We start from the raw sequence: 16,251 nt of genomic DNA on the forward strand, positions 1-16,251 counted from the left end.
TGGAACAAAAACTAAAAAATGCATAATATGCCTGCAGGCCTTATTTTTCTATCAGCCAATGGTCATGGGCATGGACCAGCTTTCCTTTTTACTTAATTCATTAGATAACCCAGGAACATCATACTGCTTCTCAGGTCAAGCATATAGACAGGCAGCACTGATGTGAAGTTCATTTAAACTTGTTGTACATCAAATACCAATCTACCTTCTTCATGTCTCATTCAATAACCAAGAAATGACAGAAAAATAGGACAATCCTAACTTCAATGTGATGAAAGATGATAACACGGAGGCACAAGTGACCCTTTTTATTTTATAGATATCAAAAACAGCTTATCAAACCTTAAAAATGCCCAACACAGCCCTGAGCAACGTCTATTTGTATCTCTCTTCAAACAATTTAGGTAAAACAAATAGTAAATTTAACTCTCAAAAATGTGTCCAGGGTGTAAATAAATTATTAGGCATTAAAAGTTAAATAAAAACAGAGAAAGTAATGTTGAATTATTCATTTGAAATAGGTGGTAAGAAAATAAACAGTCTGTAGCGAGCACAGTAATTCATTAATACCTATTTAAATCATATCTTAACAAACAGGTCCACTGGTACCAAATGTCCTCAACCAAACTCCACATTCTGTTCTCTGAATTTTAAGAATCTTCTTCTGAAAGTGTAGACTCAGTTCTCAAGTACAGTGACAGGAACAGCTGATGAATAGCATGGTCACTCTTCATTAGATGTTTGAGAAGCTATGGAAGTAGTACTACATCTTAAAGCACCGTTTCCCCAGGTTTCATCCATTAACACTGCTGTTTTTTACACTGCAGAAATGTCTCTCGAAGTTTCACATACCTACAAATATTTTGGTTTAAATCTAGCTTAAGTGCCACCAGTATGGTAATACAATCAGTAGTCTGGTTTTACCCAAGATCTGGCATCTCTTGTGATTGTGAAAATACATTTTAAACCAGTTTACGTTTGAAGTAATTACATGGCAATGTATTGTGTTGTTTTGCTTTGGGTTGCAATATGTTTAAAAAAATCATATTACTTTTTTTATCTCTTGTGAATTAATTTCTAATGTATTGTGACATTGTGTGTGTAGTCCTTTGTAAAGGATTTTTTATCCTCTCATATTGAGTTATATTATGTAGTATCGGTAGCTTAAGTCAACAATATCTTTAAATGTACCAGTGAGACTGTGCCTTTGTAGCAACAGATGTTGGGGGGTTTGGTCTCCAATTCAGAGTTCAGTGTGTTAAGTTGAGGGATGTACTGGCGGTGTATGTTTTCCTTTGGTGTGTATGCCTGGAAACTAAGCAGGGTTGTGTGTTCAGAATGAGTCTTATGTAGCTATGTAGGGAGGAATCAACCATTTTGCATTGCCATGTTTCTACATAATGCTATGGACAAACCAAACACTTGCCTGCTGGCCTCCTGTAAATGTTTAGTGATTTTAAGATGAACCTGTAGGGAGGTGCTAGCCGGCGTTTTGGAAGGTGCTAGGCTGCTTTTTAAAACCTTATCCAGGATGCATTACATTTCACACAGCACTCCTTTAATACTCAATATAATCACATTGTTCACCTTTACTGATATGTCTGTATTTATCTGATATTTTGTCTTTGAGACAGAAAGGATACAAAATGAGGCTAAGGTCAGCAGCTGGAGAAATGGTGTTTCTGCAGAAACTGATCCTGAAGAGACCACTAGAGACACTGCACAGCGGCCTAAAGAATGTGACAGCTCTCATTCTCCTTTGTTCTCTTTGAAAATGTATTTGAGGAGATCATTCTCTGCAGCGTCTTCCACCACAGACTCGATGTCTCCTTCTCAGCAGAGCAACATTGGAGGTCAGTGAGATCAGCACCTCATTACACCGCTCAGATGACTGTGGCTGCACACACACAGCTGATGCTGTTTGTTGCCAACCGATACTTGATAAATTGAATTTAGGGTTAGTTTAAAAAAAAGGAAAGACTCAGTCAACTTATTTGTAACAATCTTTTCCAAACATAGTTTTTCTGCTGATGCAATGAAGTTAAATAATATGCAGATTAATCATGAAATAACAGGCAGAATAAAAAAATAAAATTGCAAGCGTTATGCCTCAGTAAGCTGTGAGAATGCTTAAGTAAAGTTCATTTAATCAATAATGAAAATGTGTGAATAATTTAAAAACCGAAAGTACAGCACTAAGGGAAAAATTAATACAAAAAAGAGCCACCAAAGTGGACGCGCCACAGCAGATGCAGTAGCATATGTGATTACAACAGACTGTTTATGTTCTTATGCACTCATTAAATCAAATATCTTTAAAAACATTATTTAAGATCGTATTGCTTTCAAAGGAGGAATGGATGAGGAACATTTGAAGTCACCCAGATAATATGGCTCAGTCTAAAGCTCCAAACTGGCTCTTCAACTACTTCTGTAATTTGTAATTAATTTAAATAAATGTTTTTTTGTCCTATGAACTACTGTATACTGTAGGTGCAAATGTATCAAGTTATTTAAAAAAGAAAATCATATTCATACTTAGCCTTTGAATTACACATTATTCCAGCATATAACATTCCTATATCAGCCAACTTTTGGGTAATGTTGTCTTGAAAGTGGGAAAAGTCATATCTTCTTTTTACAATGTATGTAACTAGTTAACAGATTAACATCTAATGACAACACAAAGAGACCAAACTGTCTCTATTAACATGTTTGAGATTATGAAAACTTTGATGACTTGGATTCAGCAGAAGAGAGAGAAAATAAAGAATGGTAAAACTTTGGTTTTATAAATCAGAGTGTAGACGTTCAGTCCCTCTTAGCAACACAGGATAGCAACTGTAACACAAATGCTGCTCAAAGACCACTGTTCCTCTGAACCCTGATACTTTTTGCGATCATCTCTCATTTGCTATTAAACGTTTTACAGCAGACTAAAACCTACAGTAAACTGGGCGAATGATATGGTAGTCACTATCTTATTGTTGTTTTAAGGAAAATGACGTGGCTGGTTAACTCGGTTGCCTCTGTATTCAACGTACAGTAGTTCAAGATGATATTTACTGTACTGTATATCAACCGTTTTGTTTTTTACTTTGATTCTTACCTTCAGCCTTGCAGCTCATAGCTGAGCTAAAGCACTACTTAAGCTCTTCCTGGGCAGTGGACCAGAAATATCTCTGCTAGTTATTGTTGTATCTACTGGGTTAGTTTCAGTGCATTAGAAGATTATGAGATGGGGATTACTTTTTTTTTTAGAAATTAGTCAGACTCTAGCTTAGCTTGAAAATAATTACACCTTTTACTTTGGAGATTTTAAATTGATGCAAAATGCATGAAAAAATTTGTCTTTTACATTAACAAGTGATCATGGCTCTTGGAATTGTTCGTAACAAGGAACTTATGTACTCTCTAGAGACATTTATTTTGATGTTTTTTTGTGTATATTATGCGCTCCAATATTCTGATCCCCCATAATCCATAAAGTCCTGATTAAGAACACTTCAGCTCAATATCATTACACATTTTCTCCAAGCTTTAAGGTGTCATTCGTTATTGACGGAGATGCAGATCGAAAAAAAAAAAAGAAAAAATGAAGAGATTTCTGTAGCCCCTTTAGCCTTTGCACATTTTTTAGATATGTTATAGCAAAGTCCATTAAGAGTTTGCTATAACATGTATTTGATGAAAATCTGTCTGTTCATGGTCAGTGTCATTTGATGATCTCATGCTTCATAGCACCCATGGGGACACCATTTGGCAAAGGCTGCTGAGAAAACACTGCAACCACAGCAAAACTTAGAAATTATCCTGGCAAAAGATAAAGAAGAGACCTCTTTTAATTGATTGTGCCTCCTAACAGCTTTCTTGCTTGTCTCTCTGTCAGGGATCAAGGCATGATTTCCTAAATTATTGATGTGTAAAGGAAGGGAGGGGGGCTTTTAAAACGTTTTAAGATGTGAGTGAAGAGCAGGCGCTTAATAGCAACATGATTTATGTCCTGAGACATGGTGTGAGCAAAATATGTAACACATTATCTCAAAGAGGTCATTTTGTCTTTTAAAAAGGCCCTTTAAAACTAAAATATTGTCACCTAATACAAATAGAAAATGTCCCTCCTGACTACCATGTGTCTTCCTCAGTTGACTGTGCAGGAATAATCCTGAACTGTCTCTTCTGCCGATTCTACGATATGATGCTCATGCTACCAGCTTCCTGCGAGAGAGTTGCCAACCACTGCTGCCCGAGCTACAAACAAGTCATGACCACATCTGAGACCACACCCAGCACTAACGATGACTCCTGCGTTGACTTTGACTGTGGCCTGTGTAATTCCTGTCATGATGCAGGTGACTGCTTGGAGTTGGCGATGGAGATTTCACAGTTATGCTATCACTAGGGTAAAACCATAGTAATCACAAATTGTGATAGAAAATGAGTCATGTAATCGAGATTACATGCCTTCCTAACACGAGGTAAGCAAGGGAACTGAAGCAGATGCAGGGCAATGAACTGTCCAGATATACTGCAAGCAATGTTGCAGGGCTGCAAGAGGGGGGTTTTCCCCTTGCAAATGAAGTGTAGGTGAGCAAAACTTTGCAGGAATAGAATCAGCGCCATAAGGATTTTTCAGTGGTGTACAGAGCAGGTTGGCACATTTCTTAGAAGATTTTTTTTTTCTTATGTTCACTCACTTGCTTGTTTTTATCATTTCCAGTTAGGAACCATTGTCAGACTCCTCCATGTTGCATGACAGATTTTTTACTGCTCAAAAATGAATGCAAACAAAAGAGAAACAATGTTATTATATTGACAAAAAAATGTCATATACTATATGTCTATACTGAAGCTATGTTAAAATGCATTGTTCCTATTAAACAAAATAAAATTCAACATGTGTGTCTTTTTTTAATTATAGATATTTGTGAAAGGGGGCTGTATGATATATTTGACAATTAGTAAATGTGTTTGCCACAGGAGATGCCGGTCAGCTTGGCCCCTTTATTGAGAAACATGCCAGAGTTCCAGCAGTTATGCTATACATTGCTTCAGATGGGACCATTTGTACAACGCATTTTAGCTCCTTTTAAGAACAGAAGACACAAAGGTCAATGCCTATGTCAGTGTACGCTATCATTAGAGTTTTTTCAGCACTTTACTTTACTTTTTTTTTAAGATTAATTTTTTGGCTTTTTGTGCCTTTAATGCAGAGAGAGGACAGTGGATAGAGTTGGAAACCAGGGAGAGAGAGCGGGGAATGGCATGTGGAGGGGGGCCACGGGTGGAAGCGAACCTGGGCCTACCGCTCGAGACGAGAGTCTCAACACATGGGACGTGCACCCTAACCATTGCGCCACCAGCGTGCCCCTACTTTACTTTTCTTATACAGAATTTAATCTGAGAAAGAAAAGCAAGCGAGGTGGAGATTTGTGGCTTAATGCTGTTACACCTGAGCTGTCCCTGTGAGGGAACGAAAGAACAGACTTCTATTCCTGACATCAAAAATTGTGTAAAGTTGATAAAAATATTCCTTCAAATATACTTAATAGATATGTTTTAATGAAAGCTAGACAAAGAGGCATTTGTTATGAAACATAATGTCCGACAACCAGCAAACTCATGATTTGTTAAAATATGAGCTGTTTTACTTTGGTTGCTAGGTGATGTATGTGTAATTTATTAGAAATGTTAAATTAAAAAGCCTGTTCTGCAGTTCTACAGTGTTTTCAAAGGTTCCTGCCACTTTCCTGAGCACTTATTGCCCTACAGCACCCCGCGCTAGTCTCATGACTGAAAGCTAAGAACAGTGTGCGAGTAAACTTGTATTTTCCTGGTTGACTGACCATAATTTGTAAATGTTAATGTAGTAGGATGTAGTACTACATCCAAGTTTAAGAAAATTCTTAGCAACACATGTCAAAATATGGCTGCACCGTGTTGCAGTGTTAAGCGCTGTTCCTCACAGCAACAAGATTTCTGGTTCCAATCCAGGTTAGGCAGGGCCTTTCTCTTTAGAGTTTGCAGCTAGCCGGGTACTCCCGCTTTGTCCCCAAGTCCAAACACATTCTTGTTAGTTTCATTTTTGGCTCTAAATTGTCCATACACTGTGAGCTTTAAAGTTTGGTCTGTCTCTGTACGTCAGCACTGTGATTGACTGACGATCAGTCCAGGGTGTACGCCAACTCTTGCCCAATGACAGCTGGGTCCAAGTCCACCCCCAAAACAGGAAAAGGGGTATAGATAATGAATTGAGGGATGGATGTTTATGCAATTATCAAGCCGACACAACACAGTAATGACTTTGTAGTTTGATATTGTAGCTCAATTTTCCTCTTCAACAACGGACACATATAGCCATTTTATTAGGTAAACACAGACTAAGTCCAACTTGTATCTATCCGGGTTTGTGGACATGTGCCCAAGCACCAGGTAACTCGAGACCTCTGCTGTCCTCCAGCTTCCACAAAATTGTACACCCTCTATTTTTTTTCAGAACTGTTCAGTCTCCATCTGCAATTGATTTCCTCTGAGTACTCTAGTAAATAAAACTATCATATTGTATCTACAATAAACGGCATTTCATAGCCATAAACCTGAACAGCTGTTCAGTGCACTGCAGGCAGAAGAACACACATCTGGTGTGCTCAAGTGGTGCTCAAACAAATTGGCTTGCTGACTGCAAAGTTAAGAATTGACAAAATTCTAAATATAGCATGCACTTACAGTAAATAATCATTGATTTTTGTGTTGCTGTTTTTTTAAGCAAAATTAGCTTAATAACGTGGTACAAATTGCCCCGTCTGCAGCAATGTATAGCCCAGGTTATGTGCTGGCACTCCAACCACTGCTGCTGTGTTAATACACTGACACACCAGAAAGCACTCCAGCTTCAGCATGAGGGTCTTTCTGAAGTTTGAAAAAAAAAAAAAGATCATGCCCATTCTCTTTTGAGGCTGACTATTTCAGTTCAAGTACAGCAGGAAACATGGGATCTGCATTTATGGAACACCACTACTTGACGCTCCTCTCAAACTCAATCTCAAAGACATTTCTCTGAAGAGGTAGAACACTGTTTGGATCACTTCAGTCTTAAATGTGTCCTTGTCGCATAATGGGAAATGGCCACAGGACTACAGCTCTAGTAGCTGTGCCATTTTGAGTACAGTATACAGGACAACATTGTTCTTAAGCAGCATATCTTCCTTGAGTGGTCAGTGTGAGAGCTGAGTCCTACACCTCAGTCTATCTTCTTTACCAAGGTGTTTTCTGTAAAGGCCAAGAGAGTAATCTCACAGTCTAACATACTTTTACAATTCAGTTTTCAGAAGCAATGCAAACATTAGTGGTAACATTTTAAAATGTCTTGGGACATACTCTACAAAGCACATGCAAGAGCAGAAACATATGGGGAATTGGATCATTTAATGTGTTATTTGCAGCAAGCATAGCCATGAGCCATTGTTTATCTTTTCTGTTCCATCTCTGTGGCTCAGAAATGCTTCATGTTTTTAATTTCTTTGAATAAATACACTGCCTGTGAGCCTATGTTAACTGAATAGAACAATGAAATAAATAACTGTGTTATACTGTATATTACTCAGGATTCAGAAATCACATGTGTATTACAATTATTCCTAATAATGTATTTTACCTAATTGTTTTAAATAAAGAACTACGACCATTAATCTTTGTTTCTTCCAGAGGAATATGCTGAAGCACATAAATAGCAAGCAACTGAAAGTACAACCAGTCCCGTAGTATTCTTTCCAAATACTAAGAATGTTTCAATGATGTCTAATTTAAGCTCTGTTAACATCTGCTTTAATTTTGTTGAGTAAGTTGATGTAGTGTCTTATACATGTGTATTCGTAGAAACTTAAAAGATGCTTGAGAAATGAACCATAACTGATGACAACATTTTTTTGAATTGCATTTTTATTTTTATAAAGTGTATGTTATTTATAAGAGCTGATTGATTTAGATTTACCTACTTATCTGACTTTTAGTAGTTTTATTTGATCAATATTTAAAAAATAAACTTTATAATCTATACTGAAATGTAAAAGGTAAATGATGTTTTTTTTAAATTTGTTCTTAATTAACACTGAACTTCAATTTCTTAATAATTCTGTCTGGGGTTTGTGCTAATCATATCATCAATCATCCAAGATCTGTATCAAAAGTTTTTTTACATCTGCATTATTTCTGATTGTCTGTTCTCAACGCCTGAGAAGGTTGACTTGTATTTATTTTATTTACTTTTTTCATAGGTATTGTTTGGTGATGAACGAGAACTCTTTTGTATCATGCATTCACTTTTGATGGAATATAATCCTCTTACTGTGTGTAAGTCTCAAACTGTGACAATGTGCATCCCCTGAAAGCAGAACAGGAGCTTCGGCTACCTCGCACAGTCTAAGAAAAAATTTAAATACTGCACATGCTGTGCAAAATTGTATGTTGCAGGTTACATCTACAGGGAACACTGCTTGTGACCAATTTTCTCATTACCTGGTGCAGCACAATTACAAAGCTGAGTGCTCTGGCTGAAAGTGCTCTATAAAACCTATTGGAGGTCCTTTGTGGTTTTTCGAACATAAAGTGTGTCTGCATAAACAGATGCCAGTTTTAAAGCGAAAACATCTGCACATCCTAAACTCACTGGATCTCAGTCAAATTACCTGATGGCTTTGGGAGTAGCATGGCCTTCAGGAACTCTGTTTTTTAATAACATCCAAATGGCCTGTCCTTTTCTGGCCAAGTTAAAAAGCTGTTGCATACCGGCCAAGCCGATGCGGAGAAGGTCAGGTGGTTTCACTGCTGTACAACCCATGCATGCCCCTTAATAGTTACTCAGAGGATTATGTTAACTCATTAGCATACACTTTGCATACTTCTCCTCTAGTTTTTGGTTTAATCATAACACTTGTAGAGGGTCAAAAAGAAACTATACTGAAATGATTAAACGTGAAACGTGTCTGGCCAAACACTTCAATCGCTGCACACCGCCCCACTGTTGTTAAGTGACACAAGACTCACATTAACACAGTGATCTAATCGTGTGCTGCTTCGCTATGTTTACATGCATCTCTGCACACTAATAGGATATGAAGTTTCTTCAGGGTTCAGGCCCTGATCGCTTCATTAGTGTGAAGCTGCTCTTCTTCCAGAGTACACAGAACTAATACTGTCTCCCTTTAGACACAGCGCCGTAGCCTGTAGTGGCCTCTTGAGGAAGCAGCACCATTAAATATTAATGCCATGTGTTTAGAGGATTTTTATTTCAAACAGCTGGTTTGTCAGCATCTTACGTAGTGTTCCTCAGGATTGAGTCCATGTGGAAAATGGAGTTCTGAAGCTTTGTGCCTTCAGAATAACTTGGAACTGCTTTTGTAATGGTAATATTTGTGTTAATATTTCCCGTCTTTACTGTGAAATTCTCTTAAGTAAATTAAGCATTTGTGATCTTTCTTCACAAATGTTGTGCACTTATTCTGATAAGAGTCTTTCGCAGTTACACCTGTGATGCTGACCACTGTCAGAGCATGGTCTGTGATAACATTCAGCACCACTAATGCTGATACAAGAAGATGGTAACCACTTCAAAACAGAATTCTGTTCATATCATTTGCTCGAACACCACACTATAACTGTATAGGCAACAGGACATGTCCACATGTACCAAATTAAACATCTATCAAGAAATATGTCATCTGTCCTCATTTTTTGTCATTTGTTCTGTTGTCCTAGTTTACATGCCATTTCCACAATTACCCCCTAAAATGAACCTGACCTCACTTTCTTATAGAGACGTGGTGTGTATGAGCATTATAGTCAATTAGGTCAGGGGCATTAATAGTACAGTGGAAAATGAAAACTCCCCACAACATCCTCCAGGAATTGTGCCTGACACTACTGACTCTCTTGAATCTATATTTGGGCCAGGCGCGTGGATGTGTGTCACCCAACACCACCCACCTAATCTCCACCAGATAAAGTAAAGGAAGTTGTGTGCCCATGGGCAGAGATTTTCAAGGCACAAAGGGATCTCCCAGCAGGCATAAAAAAAACAGGTTTTTATGATACCTTTCAATCAGCGTATGATTCCCTGCTGAAATGACAGGTGATTTGACTCAGTCTTCAATTAATGACCTCATTTTAAAATTACAAGAAGGGGGAGGGTAAGCCCAGCTGAAAGACAACGCATAGGACCTGGGAGCAAGTTTAGTTGCTTTGATAGTACAAAGCGCTGCACTCTTGTTATGTCAAACGTGACTGGGGCCTACCGTCACGGCTGAGCTGACCTCTCCCTCCTTTAACCAGGTGGCGTCCTACAGGGAGAGCACACATTGATGAGGAGCTGGCATAGGAATGGGGCGGGGTGGGGTAGAAGGAAGAAGAAGGGTGTGGCTTAGATAGGGTGAAGGGTTGACGGGAGGGTAGCAAGGGGATGATGAAGTGCATCAAGCTGTGTCTGCCCCCCTTTCGCCGCTCTTGCCCCCACCCCCCACAGCATAGAGGAAATTAAAGAGCTGTGTAGAAGGAGGAGAAGAGGGGAGGAGGGTGGTGATTTAGATAGTGGCACAGGGGGATGGGGATCCAGCGCATTGGAGTTAATTACTGAATAATGAGGAACAATTTATTGTGTTCTTGTTAGAGACATCAAAATGATGCTGGATACTGCCTATAAAGAGGAGCGTGCCTCTCTCACTCCTGGTGCATCAGTTAAAATGCAGTATTTAACTCAAGGCTATTTAAAGACTCCCACCTTGCTTTAATTCACCTTATAAAGTGGGGTTGCTGCAAGTCTTCCTGCTAATAAGGGGACTTATCTCAATACTGTTTTTTTTTCTCACTTTTCTCTTGGCTTTCTGGATTATTTCTTAAATGAGAGCAACATTGATACAGTATTGGTCTGTTTGCAATGGCATGACTGATAATATACAAGCTTTTTTTAAAACTCTTTTTAACTACTTCTGTCAATCTACAGTTTGTCTGTTTGTAAGGATTATACAGTTTTTTGTGCTTAAAGACTGAGGAAAAAGCAACTTAATCCAGGGAAATGTGACAGCATACTGAATCACAGTGTAGTTATTACAGTTTCCATACTGTAACTAGGATTTTATGTACAGTATGTCCTGAAATCTTTTACCTAGCAAGAGAAAAGGCTTATAAGATTACAATGAAGCAAATTGTTTTTTAACACTGTCTGGGGTAAAGGTTAATACATAACCATCCAACGTCTGAAATGGCCAAGTATTGCTCCTACTAAAGCTGCTGTACAAAACAAACACCAAGGTGAGAAAGCCAAAGATTGACAGGTTTGCCAAGCCTTGGTATTTTGAATAAGCTATGATTGACGATCAATGCTAGAGATTATGTTAACAACAACAAACAAAAAAACAAACAACAAAACCCTCATTTCATTTTCTAGACACAACACTCTTAGAGATTCCCCCTGTTAAAAAACGGTAAACAACTGGCAGTAGGAAGTTACTGTAAAATTAACGGTATATTGCTGTTGCTGAAATTTACAGTTTTCTACTGTTTTTGTAAATATAGCAAAAAGCTGTGATTTTAAACCTTAACAGGAAAATATTGTTGAAAGAATTAACTGTTTAATACTGTTTATTTGCAGATTTTTACTGTGAATTGTAAATACTACACCTAGCTATAGATTAATTTCCTTCTACCAAAATGGACACAATATATTTATTTTCTAAACCTAGTGATTTGATAAATGATTCCTTGCATGTCAGGTTATAAAACACCATGTTTTAAAATAATAAATAAACAGTGCCTTTAAAATTGCAACTTAAAATGTTAAGACAAATGATAAAACGTCAAACTGTCTTCTCAAACCACACCTGTCTTTATTGAAACTTTAACAAAAACAAAGAAAATACCCTTTAAGAACATGAAGGTTAAATCGGCAAAAAATCTAGCACAAATATTTACTTTAAGACATTTAGCAAAGGCCATTTCCAATGTATAGTGCATAAAATAGTTTTGGTAGATACATTTTAAACAGAGAAGTGGAAAAAAAGTCTGTTATAGTTTCATAACTGAATAAACAACCTGTCCTCTGAGGGAAATTGGGTCCCTGGACCTGCACCTCCCTCTGATTTCTCCTTCCAGACTGAAACTGCCACAAGGATTCTGTAAAGGGAAAAAACAACATTAGAACAAAAGCAGCTCCAGCTGAACAGTGAACATTATCATATGGACAATCCAATATTCTCCATATTCAAAGAAGTAAAGTAAAAGTATGAAGTAGAACTAGTATGAATAAAAATAAGTCTTGGAATTACTTTAAGTACATGAATTCAGGATGTATGGCAGAAGCTTTATGTGTTAAAACAGTAAAAAACAAAAAACATGCTCCAGGTCCATTCTGACAGTCTCACTAAAGTTTCCTTTTATACATTTTCAAATACTGTATAATATACTATTTATACTATGGCCATATTGCCTAGTAGGCCCAGCTAATCATCATTTCTAATTCAATATTTAATCAATAGTCAGTGTCAGTTGAAGCTGAAACAAAGAAAAAGTGACTGTTGATGTTAGCTAACCTTTCCATTCTAGGACCACCAGGCAAACAAGTCAAGTCATTATAGCCCACTTAGTTAACCACATTACAAGGAAATGTTTTGTTTTTTGTCCCATTTAGCAACTGTTAAGATCTGTATTTCAAGCTAATGTTAGCTGGCAAAGAATTCACTCACTGCGTGTGTGTCTGCCTGCAGTGTTTCTGTGTAATTTCCAAATCTAGCTAACGTCAATCCCACAAATGACTTGAATCTTAGTAAGTGATGGTTTTTGCCTATTTTAAGAAGCAAAGCAATAAGGCACTCACCTCTTAATTGTCAGGATGGCGAAGGATGACAATCGAGCAAAGCCAACTCCACTGTCCTTTCACCCATGTGGTCTCAACTTCTTTTTCCCAAAATGCATTGCAAAAACTACGGTAAATTACTGTTTTGTTTCCTTCAAGCAATAATACAGTAAAATATTGTTATAAACCGTTATAATACAGTAATGTCCTGTATTTAAACATAACAGGATCATACTGTTGACATTTACTTGTAAATTTACAGCAATTTCTTAGTGTATCACCCTCAGAGTACTCACTCACTCTTGTCTTGAACCTTAAACTAAACTCTGGATGTAGGCTTATATGTTTATATTTTTTTCTTCTTTATATTTGTAAAGGTTTATTTAGCGTGTAATTATTATTCTGTTGCTTTAATTTGCTTTGATGAACTGCTGCTGTGCATCACAATTTCCCACTGTATATCTATCCATCTATCATGTTCACAATAGGAATGCAATTCACTTAGAGGACATGTTACTCGTGCAACAGACCATTTATAGGAAGTTTTACATGGTCCATGAAATGAGTGCCAATAACTCCTCACAAAATCTCCTGTAAAAAGACACAGAAGAATGAAGGAAACTTGACTTTATTCTTCACCATCGAAAGACCATCTCTATCTCTCATCTTAACAGTCAAGTGTTCGTGCCATCAGTCCTTAAGAGTGCAAAGGATCCCAATGCTTTAATGTGTTGAATATAAAACGTGACCAATGAGAACAATGCAGCTGTCAACCAGCATGCGTCAAAAGCAATCCATGGCAATTAATATTGAGTTTCTGTCGTGCATTTATCTGCAGTGGCAGACAATAAGGTCTGATGCAGGATCACAGAGCTAACGAAGACTCTAAACAATTTTCAAAAATGAACATCAAAGGCTTTGCTTGTCCTCATCGAAGTCTGCTGATGACTATCTTTAAAAAAAAAAATTAAAAAAAAGCTGCATTCCACGAGGCACATGTGCTCCCTTACTCAGACTGCTGTGAAAAAAGCATTGAGTGATTTGCTGCAACACATTCAGGTGTGTTAGTCCCAACACTGTAGCCTACTGTGACCTAGAGAATATGGCTTTACCTTTGTCAAAGGTTCTCCACATTAACAGCAACACAATCACTGGATCACAAATCACACTCTGTACATTATGAGAGTAACTTGCTGTGTCTCTCATGACATTGAGGAGGATAGCGAGAAGGTGCTTGCTGAGCGTAGCCATGCTGTGTTGCCCAAATAGATAGCCTATGTTCCGTCTGAGAGTGATGCAGCCGTTGGAATGATCCCACTAGACAGATGAGTGCTACTTGAATGTTAATGAGGGCTCCTTTAGACACGCATAAATTAAATGATTAGATGTCTGCAATCATGCAAGGTCCTTAGGTGTCCCCTATTTATTGCATTTGAAATGTAGCTGCCTTTATTTACGACATGTCTCCCCTGTACAGGCTTCGCCACCTGAGCAGCCTAACATTTTCAAAAGCCGAGTTTTTTAATGACCTGAAAATGAATCACTGTGGCAGTATTGTAAGGGAACAGAAGCCCTCCCTCTTTTTGAAAACAAAAGGGGAAATTGTGCCATCCACTGAAAAAGCTTGTCTGGAATGACAAGCATGCTACAGGAAGATGCAGTGAAACATATTTTGTTTCAGAGATGTTCCTTTTTGAAAGATATACTGATGAGACTTTGAGAAGACTCGGGGAAAAAAGCACAGTCTCTGAACACAGTCACCAAACAATGAATCTTCCTCCTCCTTGGTTCACACACTCTTCATTACAGTCTTCAAGATGCAACAACAGCTATTTTCATCTTCATGATTGCTTTAATTACAGCATAACTCATGTCTCTGGGCTCCACTAGTGTTTTCCCCATAGGAAACAGCATGTCAAGGCTGCAACAAAGGAGGGAAAGAGTACATATTCTCATTGGCACTTCATTAATCAACAAAAGAAATCAGCATGGTTTGACACTTTACTAGCCTAAAAGGAATCCACTACAGTATCGTGTTTTCTTCCAGTATATTCTGAAGATTAAATAAATTCAATGAAACAAAGCTGTTATTGTATGGATCCAAATAGTTCAGTTTGTAGACATAAAGCTATTTGATGGACAGGCAATAAGTGACTGCCTTTGCACTGAATTGTCAGGCACATTTTAAAGGCTCTCCTAGCCGTTCGAAGATGACCCTTGGGTGAACGGGCAGCTATAATAGGAAGCATCTAAGTTAGTCATCCACTCGGAGTCCAAAGTGAGGGCTTTTGTGTTTTTGTGTTGAGAGAGATGGAGGAAGAGAGAAATTTCTCTTAAGACACCCTCCCCCCCATTTATTAGGGTAATGAATTTCTGACTGCAGTGCCAGTTCCACTGAGCCTGCTTCTCGGCCTAATTCTCTGTAACATTTCCTCATTGCCGCTGGGGAACATTATATGAAGGCAGGGCTTACAATACCATCAATATGCCCAAGACGACAATCGGACGTCTCATAGATATTAATGGAAGTGCAAATTAAATCAAAGTTGGAGTGCAGCTATCGGGGCTATGATCAATGCCTTTTGCACAGTCAGATTTAATATGGGGTTTGTAATTTGAGTATCCAAACAAAACGTGCATCTTAATGGGAAAGATGAAAGTAATCTCACTTGGGAAGGAAATAACACATTAGCTGCATTGTAATTAGAGAACTCCAAGTGCAACGTTTTCCCCGCTCAGTGTGCTTTTTGAATAAAAGCCCTTTAGATTTAGAATAAAATAATGTGGACACTTAAATGTTTTTTAAGACACCTCTTTATGTCATATGAAATATAATGTAGTGATAATCAAGTCTGGAAACTGGTATAACAATAACACATCTGCCTTGTTGCTGCCTTTAATAATCATGAAAGAAAAATGTCAGGAAGTGTTGATTTGACAATAAAATATTTAGACTGTTAGAAAATTAAAGAATATCCGGTTTGATAAAGGCCAAGCAAGTAACGGGGAAAAATAAATATAACAGGATCTTGGTTAAAACTTGTCAATGATTAGCAGAATCACTACACAAAGCATTCAAACAGAACAAAATATAAATATGCAGCTTGACAAACCATCACAATTTTTCATTGGCAGGCCATCTGATTACTGTACAGTGTAAGCATCCAGTTAAAGTCATGCCATGAGAAGTCAGCAACACCGGTAGACAACGCAAGGTTTGATGCAACCTCTCATGATCAAAATTAAACGACTTAAAAAGTTTGCTTTTTTTGTTACACAATAGAACAACACTCTGTTGTCAATACAGTAAGAAATATCAGATTCCTCTCATATTAACAGATTACCGTAAACCCTCTGTCTTTATTCATATCATTGGTTTAACAACATTATCTTTAGACAAATTAGCACTT

This window comes from Labrus bergylta, chromosome 5 (genome assembly GCF_963930695.1).
Source record: "Labrus bergylta chromosome 5, fLabBer1.1, whole genome shotgun sequence".
NCBI lineage: Eukaryota > Metazoa > Chordata > Actinopteri > Labriformes > Labridae > Labrus > Labrus bergylta.